Source organism: Scleropages formosus, chromosome 12 (assembly GCF_900964775.1).
Source record: "Scleropages formosus chromosome 12, fSclFor1.1, whole genome shotgun sequence".
Classification (NCBI taxonomy): domain Eukaryota; kingdom Metazoa; phylum Chordata; class Actinopteri; order Osteoglossiformes; family Osteoglossidae; genus Scleropages; species Scleropages formosus.
Genome location: NC_041817.1, coordinates 2,528,162 through 2,549,691, shown reverse-complemented (window position 1 = coordinate 2,549,691; position 21,530 = coordinate 2,528,162). Strand labels below are relative to the sequence as shown.

At 38.3% G+C, this 21,530-nt stretch overlaps 1 protein-coding gene across 1 annotated transcript in view; it reads left to right on the top strand.

The window, feature by feature from the left end:
- The window catches only part of asic4a (acid-sensing (proton-gated) ion channel family member 4a), a 69,333-nt gene that overhangs the window by 19,419 nt on the left and 28,384 nt on the right, over positions 1-21,530 (top strand). The gene's annotated exons all lie outside the window — the stretch shown is intronic.

Sequence of the window (21,530 nt, the reverse complement as noted above, 5' to 3'; positions counted from 1 at the left end):
AATAGAGGTAACATCACAAAAGCACTTGATAAAATCCGCAAACATCAGTAACCATTATAACTGCATGCATTAAGAACTACATATATTAGAAATATATTTTTTATATGTATTTTTTAAGGATGTATTTTCAATTTTTCTGCATCGTGATTTAACTGTTATTTTTGCCAAAGTGATTTGTCCTTAGTCTTTTTGCCTCTAGAGTCATCTATCTTGTGTGAGTGTATGGAATCCTGATTCTTCCCATACATTTAATCTTTCCGATTACGCAAGGTTCTGGAGCTGTCCGTCTTTCTGAGAGTTAGCAGAGGAGCCGGCAGCCACCAGGGAGGGCGAGGTGGGATTAATCCTTGTGCTGTGAAAAATTAGGCCCCGCTTTTCTCCCTCTCTCTTTCTCGGCACTTTGATCAAGGCCTAGTGTGATTAGCGGCTGACCCTGACATGACAGGCCGCCAAATCTGTAAAAGAAGCAGAGAAACCTTGTCAGACCTAGATGGTAAATTTGGAGAGAAAGGAGCAGGAATAATCCTGAAAGTGCTGGTTCTCTTTTCCTTGCTGTCTTGTGGGTAATAAAGATTTCATGTATTCATTTTTTCTTGCAAAAATTGCAGTCTATAATGACCTGACATTTCCTTTTTTTTTTCAACTAACTACTAGCTAGTCAACTCACGATTCGAATGCAAAGTAGCAGAAGAGGGATATATAACACACTTAAAACAGTTTGTTCTGATAAGAAAATAATCTATTCCATACTTTTGGGTATGTAGACGATAACAGTTATTAATAATTATTTAGACAATACTAATAAGCAAATACTAAGATTTAGAGAGGACAACGACGAATGAGGTTGCAAATTTTTCTGTGTGATCCTAGAGGATAGGATAATCCAGTGTACTGTGATGTTTCCTCTGTATTTCTGAAATCACAAACATAATCGTCACAGTACTTACCTGACAGGTGGGATCCTTCATATAGAGTCATCTTTTCATGGTCAACTCTAAAACCTAAAATTCAGAGTAAAGCAATGTGCTTGAGTTACTGAATAGGCAATGGTGTTTACTTTCATCAGGTCTCCACATTTAGCTTAAATCTAATACAATTTATCGGCTTTACTGTGGAAAGTTGTGGAGATTAGTGAGCAAGTTGAAAGTTGATGATTTTATATTCAAAAGGGTTTGGTTTTTCCCACCAAACTTAGAGTTGCCTTAAATGCTTTCATGCCTGCCAGGATCTCTTTAATATATGCTTTGTCCCAGGGCATTTCGGTTTCCTTAACCTGTGCAACTCAGGCCCCAGTGGGTAATCTCCATTGTTAATGAGATCTCCATGATTTGGGGCACTGTTTTTTCCTTCTCTGAAGCGGCCTTCTTTTGATTGAGAATGGTCTGCTTCCTGTGGCTTCTGTGGGCAGCATTTGAGCGTAAAGGTCAGAGAATTGATTTCAAAACAGCATGGCTCTCGAATCCCAGATTTAGTGTTAGGACCTCGACCGAGCTGAGGAAAAGACAGGATAAGCGATGTCCCATTCGATTTAGATTGTGACGTCCTGTGATGCATCATTTGGGCTGAATTCTGCAGATATTATCAGAAATCAGCACAGAGAGAAATGTGCAATGATACTTTGGTTTTCATCTATTCACTTAGTGTACTAGTTTCATTGCTGCAAGAGTCACCGTGTATCAGGAAAATGCGGCACATATGTTGAAGTGAAGATGGAAATCAGTTTAGGACATTAAGGGATAGCTGAATTCTTTCTACTGAGTACAGAAACGTAGTGGTGCAGGAGTTGCATGCATGTTCCTACTGCCCAGTAGAAATGCCAAGGAAAACTCATCAGTCTGTTTAACAGAAAATGTGAATTTAGTCAATTATGCATGGTGCTGGCATCAGAAAACAGCCCACTTACCATAAAAATCCAGTGATCAGACTGAATAGATTCCTTGAAAGAAACAGCATCAGCAGATGAAGTCAACACAGCAGAGGATAACACCTGCAGCCTGAAACAAGCTGTCCTTCTTTGAGATATAATGAGTATCTTCTAAACTTACCACTCTCCTTTTCCTGTGTCCTAGGGCTATCATAGACCTATGCACTGCTTACCTCATCTTAATTTAAAAAAAGAAAAAAAAAAATTCTAATAGAGCCCACTTACATCCGTTTATTCCCCTGCATACAGAATGTAGATACAGAATAACAGCAAATATCAAAGTGTTGGTAAAAATACTGAATTGCCACTGCAGACATTCTCATTGGTGAACGCTCCTGTTTACTTTAAAGCATTTTTCTATCATTTATATCCCATGAGACTAGACAAATGCACTGGCTTCTTTTTCTGAATGGAATAGCGAACCATTACAGAATTACATACTCATGCAAAGCCAATTTTGAATTTTTCTTTTTCTCAACATCTTATCAACCTGGGAGAAGACTTTGAGTGACATATATTGAACTAGGTTGAGCCTAATTTTTTTGAAAACAATCACTTAGGATTGAGTAAACACAAAAATCATTATAAGTTATTTATTTTCATATTAATATTTTATATATTTTGCGGTTCTGAAAATGTGTGTGTGTGTGTGTGTGTGTGTTCTTATCACATTAAATCACAATATTTTTACAGTAATGATACTGATGCATGGTTTAAAATAGCCAGTATTTGTTCTGGAACCAATGCATGCTTTGACTGAGTATCACAACCACCTATTGCGTTTTGGCCATGAATCACAGGCAAACATGTGCTAGTTGAAGGGAAAGGTGTGCTTGCATGCAGGTCTACAGATGTCCACTGGCATGAAATCTGTGCCAGAGCTGGAGGCAGTAGCTTAAGAGAGAGACTTTATTGAGGATTAAAGACTGAGAGGACTGTAGTATGTGCTTAATCAGACTTTCATGACAATCTCAGCCATTTTATTGTAAAAAGCATAAGCAGGATCACACTGCTTGTTTGATAGATTAATTTTGTTGGATCCATTTTTAAGCTTTTCTAAAACAGGTGATTCTGTATATATATTTAGATTAAGATTTTAGTATTATTATTATTAAGATTTTAATATTGCCATGATAAATGTTATAACATTACCATAAAAGGGTTATTAAAGTAAACCTTGCAATTCAGCATGCATTCTTATATCTCTTGCATGCGCTAGTTCATCTGTTTGTTTAGTTGCTTAAATTTATTCAGATTCTAAACATCCCTTGAATTCCTGCTGCAGTACTGTAAAGGGAGATAATTTCTCTATATCTCATAATATTGATTTGTCTGAAGCAAATGTTTTAGGGAGTGACCTGAATGCTGTGGAAGAAGACATAATGAACACTATAACTGTCAAGACATCATATTTGCTGAGAAGAACATGTGTGATAATCCCTCAGCGACACAGTTGTACATTTCAAGTAAACAACTGATAAGATTTGGATGTTTTTGTCATCAATAACAGATTTCATCCAGGAAAGCAATTACACATTATGTACAAATATTTAATACTCTGTGCTTGCACTACTCCGTCGAACTTTTTTAAAAGATGCTTAAAAACAACATAAAAACATCATAGGATGCAAGGAAATGTCAACTTCTGAGATAACGGGTGTAACTAATATCTATATTTAAAATGCCCATGCAATTTAAACAGCAAACACTTACATTATGTTTCCTACACTTTCTGTATTTAATTCCACTAATGAGCTCAATAATATGTTCAAGGTTGTTTGCTAATTATTCCCAGTAGTGTTTCAGTATATTCCTTTTCAGAATACAACTGGATATATTGCTTCTTGGGGAATAGACTTAAAAAACAGAAATGTTCATTTGATGATGAGTGTTTTGACTACTAGGTTGCAAAATTAATTGGAAAAGCTCAAATTAAAACATACTGGTATTGTCCAGCCTGGTGACAAATACCTTATAATGCATTAAAAATGAAGTCTAGATGTCCTTTGTCACAACACAAAAGTGGAATGAGAGTCCACCATTGTAGGCAAAAACGGGCCATTCTCACTCTTCCCTTGCTCTTCAGCCTTCTCCATGGCAACGTGGGGAAAATACCATGTGTCTGTCGCCGCCAGTCTCGGTAAAAGACTAATGCCGTGCCCCTCTGTAGGAAGTCACTCAAAGTCTTGTCCCAGCAAGTCATTTCTCCTGCTTTTAACCGATCATTTTCTTGCTAATATCCCCATCCTGGCTTCACAGAGTTTGATCAATGTTGTTGAAAACGCAAGATGGTTTGCTCTGACTGAGAGCAGCTGGGAACCTAAAAGCATGCTAAAGTGATGAAAGGAGATGGGAAGGTTTGGGTGGCTTGCAGTTTGGCTGCTGTTTCTATGACAAATGAATTAGCAAGTCAATGTGTGATCCAGGGGTTGCCAATGTTTATCAAAGTGCAGGACTCACATTTTACCATGTAATTTACTCTGTATATAGCAGTCAGGGTTACAGAAGGCCTCAAAGAACTTAGCATGCACTTCCATTTCATTTCTGGTAGAATTAAAAACAAATATCTAATGTCCACTCAGTAAGTTCCATTTTTAAGCAACAGTTTTTCTGTTAAATTTCCAAATGTTTTAAAATAGGATTTAAGTTATTTACATCATGTCAAATCAGCATTTGTCTTAATAATGTCACAGTACTTAAATCAATGCTTAGATTTTTTTTTTTTTTGGTTTACTGCTGAAAAAACTTTAAAACAAAGAATCACAGTTAATTTGTAAATTTATTGATATAAAATCTATATTTGTTCATTTGTTTTAATTAGCTGGGTAATTATACTCTGAACTTCTGATAACATATTATTTTATGTTTTGTAAAGATCACAAGACGTAATGTCACTGGTTTAGAGATATATCCCAAAGTTTGTACAAAAAGAGTATATGAGACATGCGATATGTTAACATATCTGTTTCCTTAGCAGTAAAATCTAAAATACATTTTGATCGAACAAAAAAAAAAAAAACTACTATTTTAGCTTAGGGTTAATTTAATTTTAGCACGAAAATTTAATTTCTTCAGTACTTATTTTAACATTCACAAAAAACTAAAATCAGTTATATGTTGTAGCGAAAAAGAAAGCCAGTGTTAAATTTGTAGAACAATAACAGTGAACTCAACTTTTCTCAGGTGGATTGCCTTAATTATGTTTCAAGTTTTTGTTCTAAAAGAGGGTGCAGTGGCGCAGTGGGTTGGACCACAGTCCTGCTCTTCGGTGGGTCTGGGGTTCTAGTCCTGCTTGGGGTGCCTTGCGATGGACTGGCGTCCTGTCCTGGGTGTGTCCTCTTACGCCCTGTGTTACCGGGTTGGCTCCGGTTCCCTGCAACCCCCTATGGGACAAGCGGTTCTGAAAGAGTGTGTGTTTTTGTTCTAGGAAACTAGCATTCAAGTAGCATTATTATGAACAATAAATCTACTTTGAAGTAACTACGTTGGTTACACACTACTGTACAAATGTAGCATACAGTTCCCTGTCAGTGAGATGAATATAAAAATAATGTATTCTATGAGGGTTCCGTCATACATAATTGTAGGACTTAAGCTCCTTTTCCCTAAATACAGGGACAGAAGAAAAACTCAGTCATTGTACTAATTTTGTCAAAATCTTTAAAAATTTATAATAATGCACAAAAAATTCTGATACTGCAGAACGATAATGTGCTTCTAGAGTGACAAATTATTTAAAATCTTCTCTTATCCAGTTTTCTGGCCATTTACAGTAAAGTTCCTCCATTTATTCAGCACAGCTTTATAAGGATTCATTAATGTACCTCTGCCCTTGAGTAACTAAACTTTGGTTTGGGTTTTCTTTGGTGTTAAACTGTCATATTATGATAGCGGATCAATAATCCTAATTAGCACTTCAGAGGCGCATCAAGCAGTAATCAGGTTTTAAGATTATTTTCTCAACCTCTTTAGTCAATAGCCTATTTGAAGTGTCTTGTTAATAATGCTACAGTAATTTTCAGTCAGCAACTTGCTAATGATGTCCCCCCCATAATCTATTGTTTGCAGAAACAGACAGTGAGCACTATGAAAGAACTACAGCCTTGTCTTTGTGCTCTCTTACTTAACATGTCAACTATTATTTCTTGGACACGTAATTCATACATGCATGTTTAGAAACATCTGTATGATTGATAAATCAGAGTTCTGCTTTGCCCCAAAATTTTTTGTTATCAAACATTTTTACATGTACTTGTGGCGGTAGAAAGCACTGGTGCTGCACAACTGCTGGAGTATGTGTCTGAGCGTGGGTTCAATCCCTGCTCAGGCCGTGTGCACTTTATATGTTGTACCCCTGTTTGCATAGGCTTCCTCCAGGTGCTCCAGTTTCCAGTTTCCTCCCACAGTCCAAAGACATGTGTTTCTGTCTATAATGTGTGTATGTCATACAGCACAGTGTGTGTGTGTGTGTTTGCGTGTGCACGCTTGCCCTGTGATGAACTGGCATTCCATCCAATGTGTTCTATGTCTCACTTTTTATTCCTCAGGGATAAACTCTGACCACCGCAACCCTGCATGGGACAGAGAATTCTTGATAATGGATCAATAGAATTGTTAAGATAAACACACACACACACACACACACACACACACACACACACACACACACACTTTCTGAACCGCTTGTCCCATAGGGAGTCGCGGGGAACCGGAGCCTACCCGGCAACACAGGGCATAAGGCCGGAGGGGGAGGGGACACACCCAGGACGGGACGCCAGTCCGTTGCAAGGCACCCCAAGCGGGACTCAAACCCCAGACCCACCGGAGAGCAGGACCTCGGTCCAACCCACTGCGCCACCGCACCCCCTTAAAATAAACAAATAAATACAAAACAAATATAATTTGAAAGTGTTTCAAATCATTGTATCGGTCGAAGACACAACTTGAACAATATTTCAGCATGACCTGTTAGGAGGATGTCATGCACTGATTTGCTTCCAGCTTATGGTTGATGATTTGGAGTAATGATGCCAGCTTGTACTCAGCTGTTGTTTCTGTCTAGTTTATGTGCTCTTGCTCCTAATTATGCAAATCATTTGCTAATCTCCTCAATCCATGGGATTGCAGAGGCTGTATTGGGGTTACCTAAGGTTAATGATGGTCTGAAGAGTGAACAATTAAGTGATAACTTGGAGAAGTAGCGGTGACATTTTCAGGGGCAAAGCAGCATGCAATTAGTGGTGCTTTTTCCAGCGCACTCTGCAGTATGGCCCCTCGTACTTCATGGTCTCCACCATTTCTGCTGTTGACATGCAAGCTGTTCACCAGGTTTGTATCAGCCTCTTTCATTTGTTTCCGTTCTATAATAAAATACATGCTGTAGAAGTTTTTGAGAGAAAATGAAAACCTTCTGAAAACTTTTAAAAACACTAACAGTGAAAATTGACACTGTTAAGTAGTTGCCCTTGTGCTTCATCAGGAAAATGGAATGGCTTGGTTTTTTGATGATCAATAAGCTCTAGGGTGGTGTAGCTGTGCTTATTTTCAGAAAGAGCACCACTGTGTCACCATGGAGAAGGGAAAGGCCACTTGTAGAAAATAACAGTGGAGCAAATGACTTGGTAGCAGGAAATGAACCCCATTGATGCTGATTTTAGAGTGTTTATGAACAATATCCGTTGAGGCTGGAAAATAAGTTATCCTTAAAGCCCTTACTATGTTTATTGCTTTTTTGTCTGACCATAGGCTATACTAACGCACAAATATTCACTTCATATACACGGTACATACTGGATGTGCAATCATTACAAGAAAACGTGAATGTAGAAAAATCTGCAAAAAGTCAATGCAGATATGATCAAATTTAGTGCATTATTTCTATATGCATTTTGGAATAGTGTTAAACATTTTTCACTTTATCACAATTCCATTAAGAAGTTTAAATGAAGATTAACATCCTGTGCAAAGGTAATAATTTCTCATCTGTCTTACCTTGGGTTCCTCCCATTTCTCAAGACTCATGTTTTTCTTTTTTTTTTTTTTGACATTCAGAAATCTTTTCATGCTATATGGATTTCTACTAATTCATGCTAGTTACCATATGTTTTTTGCTGCTGTAGATAAGTACACTTAACATCATGATTTCCTGTTTTGTTCCTTCCTTGCAATTAACAACATAGAAAGTGAGCCATGAAAGCAATTGCTATTTTTTGTCCAGATTTTAAATACAAGCTAGGTGCTTGTATTTGTCACCATCTGAAAATGAAAGACTTTAATTTTCCCCTCATAAAAATGCTTGTTTCATTTTTTATTATTCTTTTGTGATAGATGTGCAGTAATTTGGCTGTATTACTTTAAAGTCATGAACATCAACATGTGCCACATCATATCAAAGATATTGTATGCTGCTGATTCTTATTATCACTCAAAAATATTCATAATCTCAGAAATGGCAAGCACTTTATCACATTAGGTTGTGCATTGTACTTATGAACTGACATAAAGGTTCAATTTAGATTTCTAAGTTAAGAAATAATTTGTATAATGGAAAATACTTTCAGAAATATGTGTTTCTAATGGCAACTTGCAGCAATAATGGACTGCTGTCTGTATTTCACTTCTGAAAAAAATGCCTTTTCCTCCAAGTTGTTTTGCTTCTGACATTGCCACCGAAGGAAATAAATTAAGTTTTTGATTCAGCTTTAATAGTGACAGAAATTGATTTATTCCCGATGTGTCTGCCTCTTGATTAAAGCAACTTCACACAATCAAACAGTGTGGGCCCCCTGAAAGGCAGTATTACATGTGCACTTATTCTGGAATACCTTGAACATTCGCCTGTAAATGGGCTCGGAAGTGGAATTAGGGAGCGGTGGAAATGCTGATCGATTTTGAAAACAGAAGGTCTGAGAAAGGTTGACTTTAATTAAGAATCACTCAATGGCTAGCTCCAATAGATGCTGGACCATATGACCTGTGACTCTCCCAAGCTCTGACTCACTTCTGAGCTGGGTCTATGGGAAGGAAATGTAGTTACACATCTGCTCTTGATTTTGCCATCAAAAAGTAGCTGTGTTTTAGAGACCACTAATGCAGCATAAGCACAAAGTCATCACTGTAAACAGACTGAAACAAATGGTCTTTGTATTGGTTTAGTCTTTGGAGCCGCTCTGGTGGAATTACAAGTTCCATTTGCTTAAGGTGATATTACCGTGATTAAGCAGTTTAGCACTTTGTGTGTGTGCACGTGTGCGTGGCTGTGGCTTCAAGATGTAGTAAAGGAACAAATTATTTTGATTCTGTTGGAACTGTCACTGTCAGCCCATCCAGTGCAAGAATATGAATGTATGATGACTTTGCTACACAATCTATTATTTCCTCTTCATTCTCCTATTCACCTCTTAGTGGTCCAACCCACCCAATATGTATTGCACTGACCGTAAAAAGCTCACATCTATTAAAACCTCATAAGTAACAACTTAACACTGACATGTGTAAGATCTATACCTTCTCTGTCGATGTTAAGTGCATGTTGAGAATGGAACCTTGACCTAAAGATGGCAGCTTGATTAAACACGTATACATAATTATATATAATGAATGTAGTATTCAGGGGTGTGGTGGCGCAGTGGGTTCGACCCCAGTCCTGCTCTCCGGTGGGTCTGGGGTTCGAGCCCTGCTTGGGGTGCCTTGCGACGGACTGGTGTCCCGTCCTGGGTGTGTCCCCTCCCCCTCCGGCCTTACGCCCTATGTTGCCGGGTAGGCTCCGGTTCCCTGTGACCCCATATGGGACAAGCGCTTCTGACATGGGTGAATGTAGTATTCAGTATATTATATATACTGAATAGATCAGTAGATTGTGTTAAAAGACAGTGTAGTAGCTCTGGACTAAATATATATTATATATAGTTCCTTAATGATCTAGTAATGGTCTGCATTATAATGTTTCTGTATTAGTCCTCCTTCACTAATTGGAAGAATAAATGTCATTTAGATTTCAATGCATTTGCATTCATGTGATTGCCTGTCCTCTGTATCTGCTGGAGTTAATATATGCCTCCTTGCTGTTTTTTTTTCTTGAAGAATGTTTTATGTTACATCCAAGTATTATCGAACATATGGTATAGCATGAGAATGTAAGAAGCACTCGTTTTCCTGAGAGAGAATTGTGCTGTGGCAGACTACAAAGAATGATTTGTAACCTGGGAGCAATTTTATGGTTAAAACTGTGGAATTTGAAATGTTTCTCATAATTCATGGAAACATCAAACCATGCAAATACGGAGTTTAAAAAGGCAATTAAGACATTTTTCTAATAGGGGAACATATGGGGCTTGGTAGGTGTGTCAAAAATGTAACATTTAGCTTTAATATATTGATAAATGTCCAAGACAGGGATATATGTATCCAGAGTAAGTCGTGAACACTTATTCATGACTGGTGTGTAAAATTCTCTTTTGCTATGTCACTGTGTGTGTGTGTGTGTGTGTGTGTGTGTGTGTATATATATATATATATATATATAAGCAGACTGCATCTCGAGTTTTGTGTTGTTAGTCAGAATGAGTACAAAAGGACACCTTGGGGATGGTGAAAGGCCTGTAATTGTTAGTTTATGTTTGACAGTCACTTCAGTGCCAAACGCTGTGGAAAATGCCAGTGCTTCAAAGGAGGGCTCTCAGAGGTGATGTGAGCAGAATGTCATCGTTGTGAGAAGTTAAAAGTGGGTAGATCTTGATGGAGGAGCACCAGTCTGCTTTGCGTGATCAAGCAGAACAACCATGGGATGCAAACAGAAGTTCAGCATGGATTGTGAGTATTTTGTATCAACAGAAGCAAACACAGAAGAATTTTCATAAACTAGGCACCTCATCCAGGTGGCTGTTCAAAACCATTCATAGTTTCAAACATCCGTTTGCAGGTTCAGTGGTGCAAGAAAACATACAGCAGGCAATGGCTTCTGTGCAATTGTGCACTGTTATAGTTTGATGAGTTGCATCACCATGCTGCTAACTAATGGAGATGTGCTTGTGTGGTGGCTGCCCATGATTAAATCCATGAGGGTCTGGTTGCAACACCAACACATGTTCCTGGCAGGCGTGTGAAGGTGCTGTTACTCTCTCTTTCTTGGCTGTAATTCTGTCAAATTATACAGTAATGTCCAGTCCACATGTTTTCCACCTATAGATTGAGAATAGTGTTGACAAATTTCCCATTTTACTATCAACCCCCCAGTCACCAAACATTTTCCTATATGTTAAAGCTAAAGAAGTATGAATGTCCAATGTGCAACCCAAGGGTTGTATGTAGCCCACTGATCTGTGAAATTATGAGTATATGCAAAAAAATTAATAATTGTTAATTACTATATTCCACTATCATAAATAAAGAAATTCTATTGAGTCATACAATAACATAATTCTAGCTTGACACACATTTGAAGTTACACCACATGTAAATAAAATACAATAAAGTTTTTTTTTTTTTTTCAGTTTATACGTTTAAGGTCATCTTGGCCAAATTATTTCATAGTAGTGATTGTGTCCCTTTGCCAAAAAAGGTTAGACTCCCTCTCTACCAAGTGTTTTCAGATCAGTGATTTTTGATTGAGGATTATTCCAAGAATAACGCTAGATTCCTATAGTGAACTTTTCAGTTTGCTGTGGCCAGTATTTATGCGTCTGTAGCTGTTTTATTACTACGTAGTTAATGATTTCATGGAGCTTTTATTGTTTTTAATTTTTTTTTTCTGTAGGCTTCTGTAGGCTTTGTTCTGCATGCATACCCAGAACAAGCAAAAAAACAAATAACATATTATTTCTATTTTATTTATATACTGTATTTATAGAAAGGGGGCACGGTGGTGCAACAAGCTTGGCCAGGTCCTGCTCTCTGGTGGGTCTGGGGTTCGAGTCCTGCTAGGGGTGCCTTGCGACAGACTGGCATCCTGTCCTGGGTTTGCCCCCTCCCCCTCCAGCCTTGCACCCTGTGTTGCCAGGCTAGGCTCCGACTCACCGTGACCCCGCTTGGGGCAAGCAGCTTCAGCCAATGTGTGTGTGTGTGTGTGTGTGTGTATATTTATAGATATATAACATGCAACATACACATACCAATAAAGAGACACCCAACAGTTCAGGCAGGAAATATCTGCTGTACCATTTATTATCAAACTCATTAAGCGCATTACAATGTGCACTTAGGGCTACAGAAACAGTATTTATTTCCTTTCTCCTTGTAGTACAACATGCCTGGTAAATATGTTTAATGTAAGCGGCGCTAATCTGCTTTCATAAAGTGATCTCCTAAGGAAATGTATACTAATAGAATGACAGAGTGTTGCAGACAAAACAGATCTGAGACTAATTGTTATGAATTTATTGTGCAAATTATAGGGTGGAGATGTGTGTTTTGCTCCCTGGTATTTTAATGCATATAAAAAGTGCCATTTAAATTTATGTGTTGCTTTTATGGCACTGTTCACATCAGAGAGTGAAGAACCTCAGATTAAAAACGTCATTTCCAGAAGTCTCAACACGTTTCTGTAATATATGGTCCCTGATGGCAACCCTGCAGTCAACTGTCACAGGGGGACGGTGGACTCGGATGCACCAGCACGGAGGCCAAGGCAGCGTGATGAATATAAAGCATAGTTGTTTTGGTTTCCATTGACATGGTAATAAACTATTCCTACATGGAGCTTCTGCCCAAGTAGTATGTCTACAGAGAGTCAGAAATCCCCCTGCATCCTGCTCTCTGTCACTGCTCTGCTCTTTGCCTCATATTTGGAGATAAAAGATACAATATTAATATGTTAAATGGATGGGCAAAGCAATGGCTGTCATCTGTAAGGTGAAATAAAATATAGTTTGATAAAGGGTTAGAAGCCTGTGCTTTATTTTCTGTGTTGTCGTGTTTGGCTGATATTGAACAGATGTGATAAATGTGTTGTGTTAGAATACAGATTTAAACCATCTCTAGCTGTTACCCAAAAAAGAAAGGAAAGGGGATGTTGCAACTTCTTATTTTTACACTGTTACGGACCCATTCGGACCTTAAACAGCTGAAGAGCGCTAGCCAGGTTAGCCAGGTTATGAAGAAGACATAATTCACATTTACACAAAATCTCAGCTGGTTGTCTCCGATGACATTGTGCAATATGTAGAATCACAAAAACATGTTGAAACATATAAACACACGTGTGCTTGACTTTGAACACTGCAAAAGTGATGTGAGCTGTGCCAGCTTTTATCTTTCTAATATCGGAGTCAAGCACTGTACAGCTCACCCCTAACAGCCAGTAGCTCGAAGGCTCCTGTGCAGCACTGGGTGCAGACCGCAACAACTGTGCACAACAAAGAGGGACTTCTTTCCAAATCGGCAAATAACCACATTCAAAGCATGACATGGGCCACAGGACTCAGTTTGCCCACAGTGCAAGTATTTGAACCAACTGCAATACTTGAAAAGCCTCACAAAAATACGTATTGATCCATTTCCCATGAATGCATTTTCACATTTGCACAATGGTGTGGACTTCTTGCCACACTTTAGCGATCTGGGGACACGGGCTCTCTTAATGTGCAGAGCACCATATTCCACGTTGAACAATGCAAGGCTAATACATGCAGGGCTGCAAGAGCAGCAGGGGATCCACTAGGTCTGAAACCTGTCGGAGGATGCGCATGACGAGAGAGAGTAATAATGTAACATGCTGACCTTTTCCGTGCCCCTTTTCAAGCTCAGCACACAGCTACTAATTAACATTTGCCTTGCGCCGTAGCGACGCGTCTGGGGTGGTCGGTGTGAGAATAAAGGGAGGCAGCTGAGGTCCTGTGGAACACAGCGAAGGCCATCTACTCATCTGTTCACACCAAGCCAGCAATGCCGTGACTCTGTAAGGGAGAGACAGAGGAAAAAACACTGAGCAGATGCTCATACATATTACTAAATCTGTGAAAACGTGTTGTGTGATGTCTCTTCGCTTAACCCTTGTTCTTCCTTTGTCATCAAAATGATTTTTTTCATACCACATTTTGGAAAACTGCACAGGACAGATTGTAAATATTCTGAAAATTGAGAAATATAAAGATATATAGGAATACGACAGCCGAAAACAAAAAAAAAAAACACAAAAAAACTCAAACTGACCCTATGAAATTGTTGATTTAGCGCAGTTTAATGGTTTTGTTAGTCACAAGGAAACCTTTAAATTCTTCAAGGATGGCATTTGAGGAGCATGCTTTCTATAAAATATTAAATGTATTCAGGTGACCTTGTGATGAATTTGAGGAAGGAGAGGCAGATGTACTTTACCTGTTACATCTAAAAAGTTATTTATTCATTATGAAGCAGAGGTCAGTGGCTTTTTTCGAAGTTGTTTAACATCAAACAAATGATAAATGTTTGCAATGTGGGACATCTCTATTACAATTTCTGTCTGTTGTTTAGGTTTTCCATTTGTGTATTCATATTAAATTATGACACGTTCAGTCTTTAACCACAATATTGGTGAAAACTAATTTAAAATAACCTTTGCAAGCTCTTAACAAACACATTTAATGTCTTATCCTATATTACATCATGAAAACTTAATTCATTTTACTGATATGAATTTGGCATTTTTAGAAATGAAAGCATTAAAAATCCTGAAAATATTGAGAAAAAAATTCATCTTAAAAAGAACAGAGTAGCAAAATGTTTACCATCTGATTTAAAAAAAAAAAAAAATGATGATAGGTTATTTTCTTGAGTCTTTCATTTTTCTTTGTAAAATCAATACCAGTTTACCAGTCTCAGCTTGAGGCCTCATTTTCCATGTCATATCATTGGTCTTCTCCCAAGCAAATTTGTACAAAACATTATCTTTTGATATTTGTTAAACGAAAGGCAAACGAAAGCAAGGCCTTGCATTAATGAACTTGTTTTTGAGTTGCGTTTTCCACAGGGCGCTTGGCTCTATTTCTTTCAGATGTGTCATTATCATCACGAGATGTTACAAGAATACCATGGCCGGGCTGTTGATAGAAAATGTCTTAGTAAGGCAAGGCCGTTGCTGGAATTTTTTTCTTTGTCTTCCTCCTTCAGATTTCTGATGGCTGCAACTTTAAAGCATCCTGACTGTCATCAGACCAACCAATGTCCATACAATGGGAAATTATAAAGCACTCGTCCATCTAGGTTTCTTACATAGACAAACAGTCTTTATTATTGATAGTTCATATTGTTTACAGAGCCATTGCTTATGTATATGAGATCAACATAGCTTCAGAAAGTGGAGAAATAGAATGGTGTTAACCAGTGCTTATTCTATATTTAGGTGTTTCTGTTATTGATAGTATTAGTGTAGGTTTCTGTATGGAAAGTAGTAAAGAGATCCCAACAGTAGAATTTTGTATTCTGGTGGAAATTTTCAAAAGCTCAGTCTTTTTCCCTGTTACATATGTAGCCAGTGAATGTAAGAACTTGTATGTACATTACATATAGCTAATATAATCATATACAATATGTTATGTGACATGATTCATTTTCATAAAATTACTATTATATTTCAGACTTTCAAACCTGCTCTCACAAGATGATGTACTTATTTAAAATGTTTGTCCTAAAATTTCAGATCAGTTTTATTTTTGTTTTCATACTGAAAGCATGCATATCCATTTTTTGTTTTCCATTAGAGCAAAAAAAAAAAAAAAAAAAAACCATACCAGGTCTAAATTTGGGTCCTTATGTCTCATAATTTATCATTAATGAAGGTATAGGACCATGGCTGCGTTTCATTATTTTTGAGTAATATTAAATGTGTATCCTAATAGTCCAGGTAGATTTTTCATAGTCCTGAAATGGATATTTCTTCTCTATAGTAGCTGTAAGTGTATATTTACATGTGACCAGTGAGTTAATGTTATGTTTATAATTGCAGTAAAATTGTGATCGGTTGTGTATAGTACCTCATTAAGGGGTTATAAACACACTCCAAAAAACATCAGAATCTGCTTCTGAGTCTGTCAAAATTTAACACTATGACATGCCTGCTCAGTGTTTACATTTACATTTGCATTTATTAATTTAGGAGACGCTTTTCTCCAAAGCGATGTACATCTCAGAGAGCACCCCAAAAATTGCATTTTATTGCAATTGCATTGCATCAGCAGTTCTGAGTGAGAGGGGGAGGTCATTCTACCACATCGGAGCCAGAACTGAAAAATCTTTGTGCTTTTGATTTTGGACCTCTTCGGAGTATAGCAGTCTGGTTGAGGTGAAGCGAGTGATCAGATTTTGAAGATAATGGGGAGTAGAGCCATTGCGGGTTTTGTAGGTCATAACCAGAGTCTTGAATTTGATCCAGACAGCTATAGGAAGTCAATGCAGAGAGACAAGGAGGGGGAGCACATGGGCATGCTTACATAGGAACGCTTTGGCAGGTCAAACATGACTTATGTAGCAGCATTCTGTAGCAACTGAAAAGGTTTGACGGCAGGAGCAGAAAGCTCAGACAGAAGATACCTGCAGCAGTAAAGACAAGGTATCACCATGGCCTGGACCAGAAGTTGCATAGAGCTTGTTGTGAGATAAAGGCAAACCTTATGGATGTTATGCAGGATGTATCTGCAGGAACAGGCTGTGACTTCAATATGTTGAAAGAAAGACAGATTTGAGTTAGTCATTACTCCCAGGCACTTAGCCAACGAGGCAGACAAAATGAGCGAGTTATCCAGTTTGACAGAGTTCTTGACAGGAGGACAGACCAGCTGAGAGGTGAAAAATCTCTGTTTTGGAGAGGTTGAGTTGTAGGTGGCGATCAGACATCCAGACAGAGAAATTCGAGAGCAGGCGGCAATGCGCAAATAAATGTCTGTAGCTTCAAGGGGAAAGGAAAAGAAGAGCTGTGTATCATCGGTGTAGCAGTGGTAGAAGAATTTATGACAGGAGATAACAGGGGCGAACAAAGAGGTTTTAACTGAGAAGAGTAGTGATCCAAATACTGAGTCCTGTGGAATATCAGTTTACAGAGACTAAGTGGATGATGAGGAGCCCCACCAGACTACTTGATAGATCTACCTGATAAGTAAAATTTAAACCAAATCAGTCCAGTTCCTTTGATGGCAAGCTGTCCAAGAGAGGAAGGTAGAATCCAGTGTGTGACAGCATCAAATGCTACAGACACGTCTAAGAGGATGAAGTCCAAGGAGAAGGAGACCTCTCTAGCTGACTGAAGAGGATCTGATACTCCGAGGAGAGCTGTCCTGGTGGAATGTCCAACTTTGCATCCAGACTGATTTCTGTTAAGGAGATCATTCTGGGCAAGGAATGCAGACAACTGATCACAATTTGCCCGTTCCAGAGTTTCTGGCAGAAAAGGGAGGAGGGAGACTGGCTTGTAGTTCTGGATTAAGTCTGGATTCAGAGAGGGTTTCCTTAATTGCAATGAAATGAGGGTAGTTTTGAAGGCAGGTGGGAGCAACCAAAGGAGAGTGAGGAGTTGATGAACAGTGTTCTCCCAGTTTCACTTGTCCATGTGATGGGTTTATTAGTGACTGCATAATGTATAGTATCATCTTAGCCTGAGTTTTGTGGTGTGAAGTCAGCAATCAGAAACTGTGACAGTACAGAGTATTCAGTTGCTAAATGAAGTTGTAGTTTGTTGTGCTGGGTTTTATGGGGGCACCTATGGAAGTCTGTGAAGACAGAGTGGAGATTTAACTTGCTATAGCTCATGTAACTGCTTAATGTCCTGCTGGGCTCACCAAAAATGGAAAATGTGAATTATAATGATGTTTTCATGTATGATGAGTGTTCCTCATTTGAATAAATCTTAGTGTGAGGGTTTCAAAAATAGTAATAAATACGTATATTAACGGTAAAGAATATATTAAATTACAATTACAGCAATAGGACTGAAAAGCACGACAGCTGTTCCCATATTGCAGCAATACAGGATATAATCTTATGTCAAGTACTTTTGAATTTGAATAAAAGAAAAAATAACAAATCTCTTATCATATGTCATCATTTTAATGATACAAACACATATGTGGAAAGCTCACTTGTGAGAGAGATTAAGGGCATTGGTGCTTGCTGTGTGGAGGCTTTGAGGTGTGTCCTAACTAAATGCTGAAATACTCGCCATCTGCCAACCCAGAAATGCAAGCGGCCATAATGGAAATCGATGAAACCAATGGTATTTGAAATGTAAACCTGCGAAGTAGCCAAGGATAAGGAAATGCATTGACCAGGGCATGTTGATGAATGGACATGGGGGCCGCGTCTCCGTCATATCTGTGCTCACACAGCCGTCTCCCTACCCATGGGATGCATAAGTCCTGCTCTCAGAGTCTTGCCCTAAACCATTATTGACTGAGACAGGGATGCCAAGTGCAACTAAAACATTTTGTTTGTGTAGGCTCTGAATAGCATGATAGTAAAAAAAATCTGACTGTAAGAAGCATGTCTCTAGCAGATTTTGATTAAGTACGATGAGACCCATTTTTACTGTATGTCAAAAGCTCACAAGCAAGGTGAAAATCACAATGCACAACCATGCTTTTGCATTTACTCTTCTTAAAATCTACTGAGGGCATTTTGTACAGCAAATAATGACTGAATTTATGTAATTAGGAATATGTGTATTTATATACATATTTATGAATTTCTAAAAAAAATATACTTATTATGGAGAGTTACCAACAAAAGTAAGATCAGAGCATTTCAATAAAACTGGTCTCCCTTTTCGTAGCGTAAGATCTAGTATAGATTAATAAGAGTACCAAACAAAATGGAATAGAGTTACTTTTGATTCACTTCACCTAAAACTGGATCAGATTTGTAAGAAGTTGTTCTGTGAGTATGAAATTCTGTTGAGAACGTGTCCCTGGGTTACATAGGCAGTTTTGTCACAAACAACATTATGTTCACACAACACAATGTTCTTGTTTGTTTTGGCAAGTGAGGATTAAACACACGTAGGCCGATCACATTTGCATTTCATCAAGACTAGCGCATCCCCCAAGAGCTGATGCTGAATGCCTCTTCCATTCGTCACTCAAATTACAACTCCTCATGTTGGTTTCAGTCATGAAGGCTAAACAATGTCTACTGCCACCACTGCTGAAATATGGAATGGAGTAAAATGTGCCATTTCCTGGTATTACCAAATCACTTAATCTGAACTCAGAACCACACATTGACATTACTGGGGGTGAAATATAATTAGGAGTTAATATTTTAAATTTCAGGGGGTGTGGTGGCACGGTGGTGCAGTTGGTTGGACTGATGTCCTGCTCTCCAGTGGGTCTGGGGTTTGAGTCCTGCTTGGGGTCCCTTGTGATGGACTGGTGTCCTGTCCTGGGTGTGTCCCCTCCCCTTCTGGCCTTACGCCCTGTGTTGCTGGGTAGGCTCTGGTTCCCTGTGACCCTGTATGGGGTGTGTGTGTGTGTGTGTGTGTGTGTTTTACGTTTCATTGTGATAAAAGCATTAGGTGTATCGGATGGAGGGGATCACCCATATATACAAGCAAACTGATTTCATCCCCCATTATTTGTGTATAACTCTTCTAATGACAACTGCAAATATTTTAGGTCTTGCTAAGGGCCCTGATAGGTTGTTACATCACTGAATAAAAGAAAAGAAGTTCAAGTAAAATTTAAGACATTTTTTGTTCTGCATGCTTTTGCTAGGCATTTTTGAAATGCAGATGTTTAAATGTTAACAGCAGAAAAACAGAAATTTTAGGATAATGTGGAATTTGCAATATACTTTATTGTCAATAAATAATATGCAAAATTAGTGGCACCGCTGTATAATATCTCAAATCTCAAGGTATTTTTTCCATTTAAATTTTACAAAAGCAAAAATGCCTGATTTCCTACATTTTGTCTAACATGTAATACGAGACAAACACATGTTTTTTACCCACGATGCATTTAACAGACCTGTATTTGTTCTTTCAGATTTTTGAAAAAAAGTACACCCTATCAAAATCTCGAGGTTATCACCAGAGCAGTAGCGTGCAGAATGGCTGATAAATTGTCATCATACTCAAGACAATTCTCTGATGAGCAGCGGAACCTTGTGTTCACGCTTGGAAGAACAAAACAAACAAGGAAGAAATCAAAGAAAGACGTCAGTCAGGCGTCCCTCATACCACAAAACCCTGTTTGCTTTTTTTAATGAATTCAAGCCAATGGTTTGTAGGTGTACGAGACGGCTCCCGTGTTCAGCTGTATGACAGCTGCTCAGGCTAATCTCAACAGGCCTGTATCGACGCCTTCTGCAGGACGGGTCGGGGCTAAGTGCCCATTAAAATCCTATGATCACTTAATACACCTGTCATTAGGCATTGCCAGTGCATTAACAATACAAGCGGGCCGCACTCCAAGGGAATCGAAAGCAATGACACGCGGCGCCTGATGTGCCCCAGAGCCGGCTCATAAAATCTAATGGAACAATGGGCGTCAGGAGCCTCCGCTATTCTTCACACACACAAACACACACACCCGCTAAATTGTGTTCTAAACTTAGAAATACAATTCCAGGCTCTTAACAGAATATAAAAATCCCAGTCTTTGCAAAACTAACACCGCTGCCTTGGCCCCACTTGCAAACACTTTCCTTCAGTTTGTTTCCTTAATCATTTGTATTCAAGGGAACTAAACAAGTCAGATGATGGTTTTAGGACCTTTGCGAATCAATGGAATGTTATCTTTTAAGAGACTCATTAAAAAAATAGCTGCCTCTGTGAGGAAATAGATTTTGCGGTAATTGTTTTTTTAGCCTGAGGCCATGAGATGCAGAATTCCACAGCCGTTTAGGCTGTCTGTTTTTTTTTTTTTTTTTTTTTTTTTGGAATATCAAAGGAAAGAATATCTTATTTTATTCTAATATTACTGTGGTCAATGAGGTTAAGCTTTTTTGTAATTGGAAGGTTCTGAAAAGTTATTCAAGCTTCATGCAGTGACATGAATTCAGGAGAGATATTTCCTGCATTTTGTGTCATTCTAAAAAATCTGCTAATTTTCATGAATATTGAAAAGAAGGAATGTCAGTCTGCAGTTTTACTGACAAGCAAAACATGTTTGCCAGACAAAAAACATAATGTAACAAGTAATGTAATATAATGCAACTCACGACTGTGTTTTATAAATTATGCATTTATAAAATGTGCATTTTGAGCATGTAGTAGGCTAATGTAGCAAACCAACTGGTTTAGAAATTCTGTTTAACTCTGTCTATTACTTCACACAGTTTCCCTGATGTGTTAACTCTCAAAACGTAAGACCCTTTTAAAGTAGTACTTTATGTTTAGTGTTATCTGGAGACACTACGGATGACAGTCTGGAAATGGAACATCTCAGAGGCATTCACATCCATAAATGAAAAAACTACTTGTCCATCCATCCATTCATCCAATTTTAATAACCACTTCATTCTGAGCAGGGTCGCAGTGGTCCAGTGCCTATCCCAGAAGCATTGGGAACAAGGATGAGGGGGGTACACCCTGGAGAACATGCCAGTCCATAACAGGGTAACCATATACACACTCACTCAGCCATTCAACAAAGTAGTTATTACACAGCTAATTGAGGTATGCTAAAAAGGAAGGTTTTGGAAT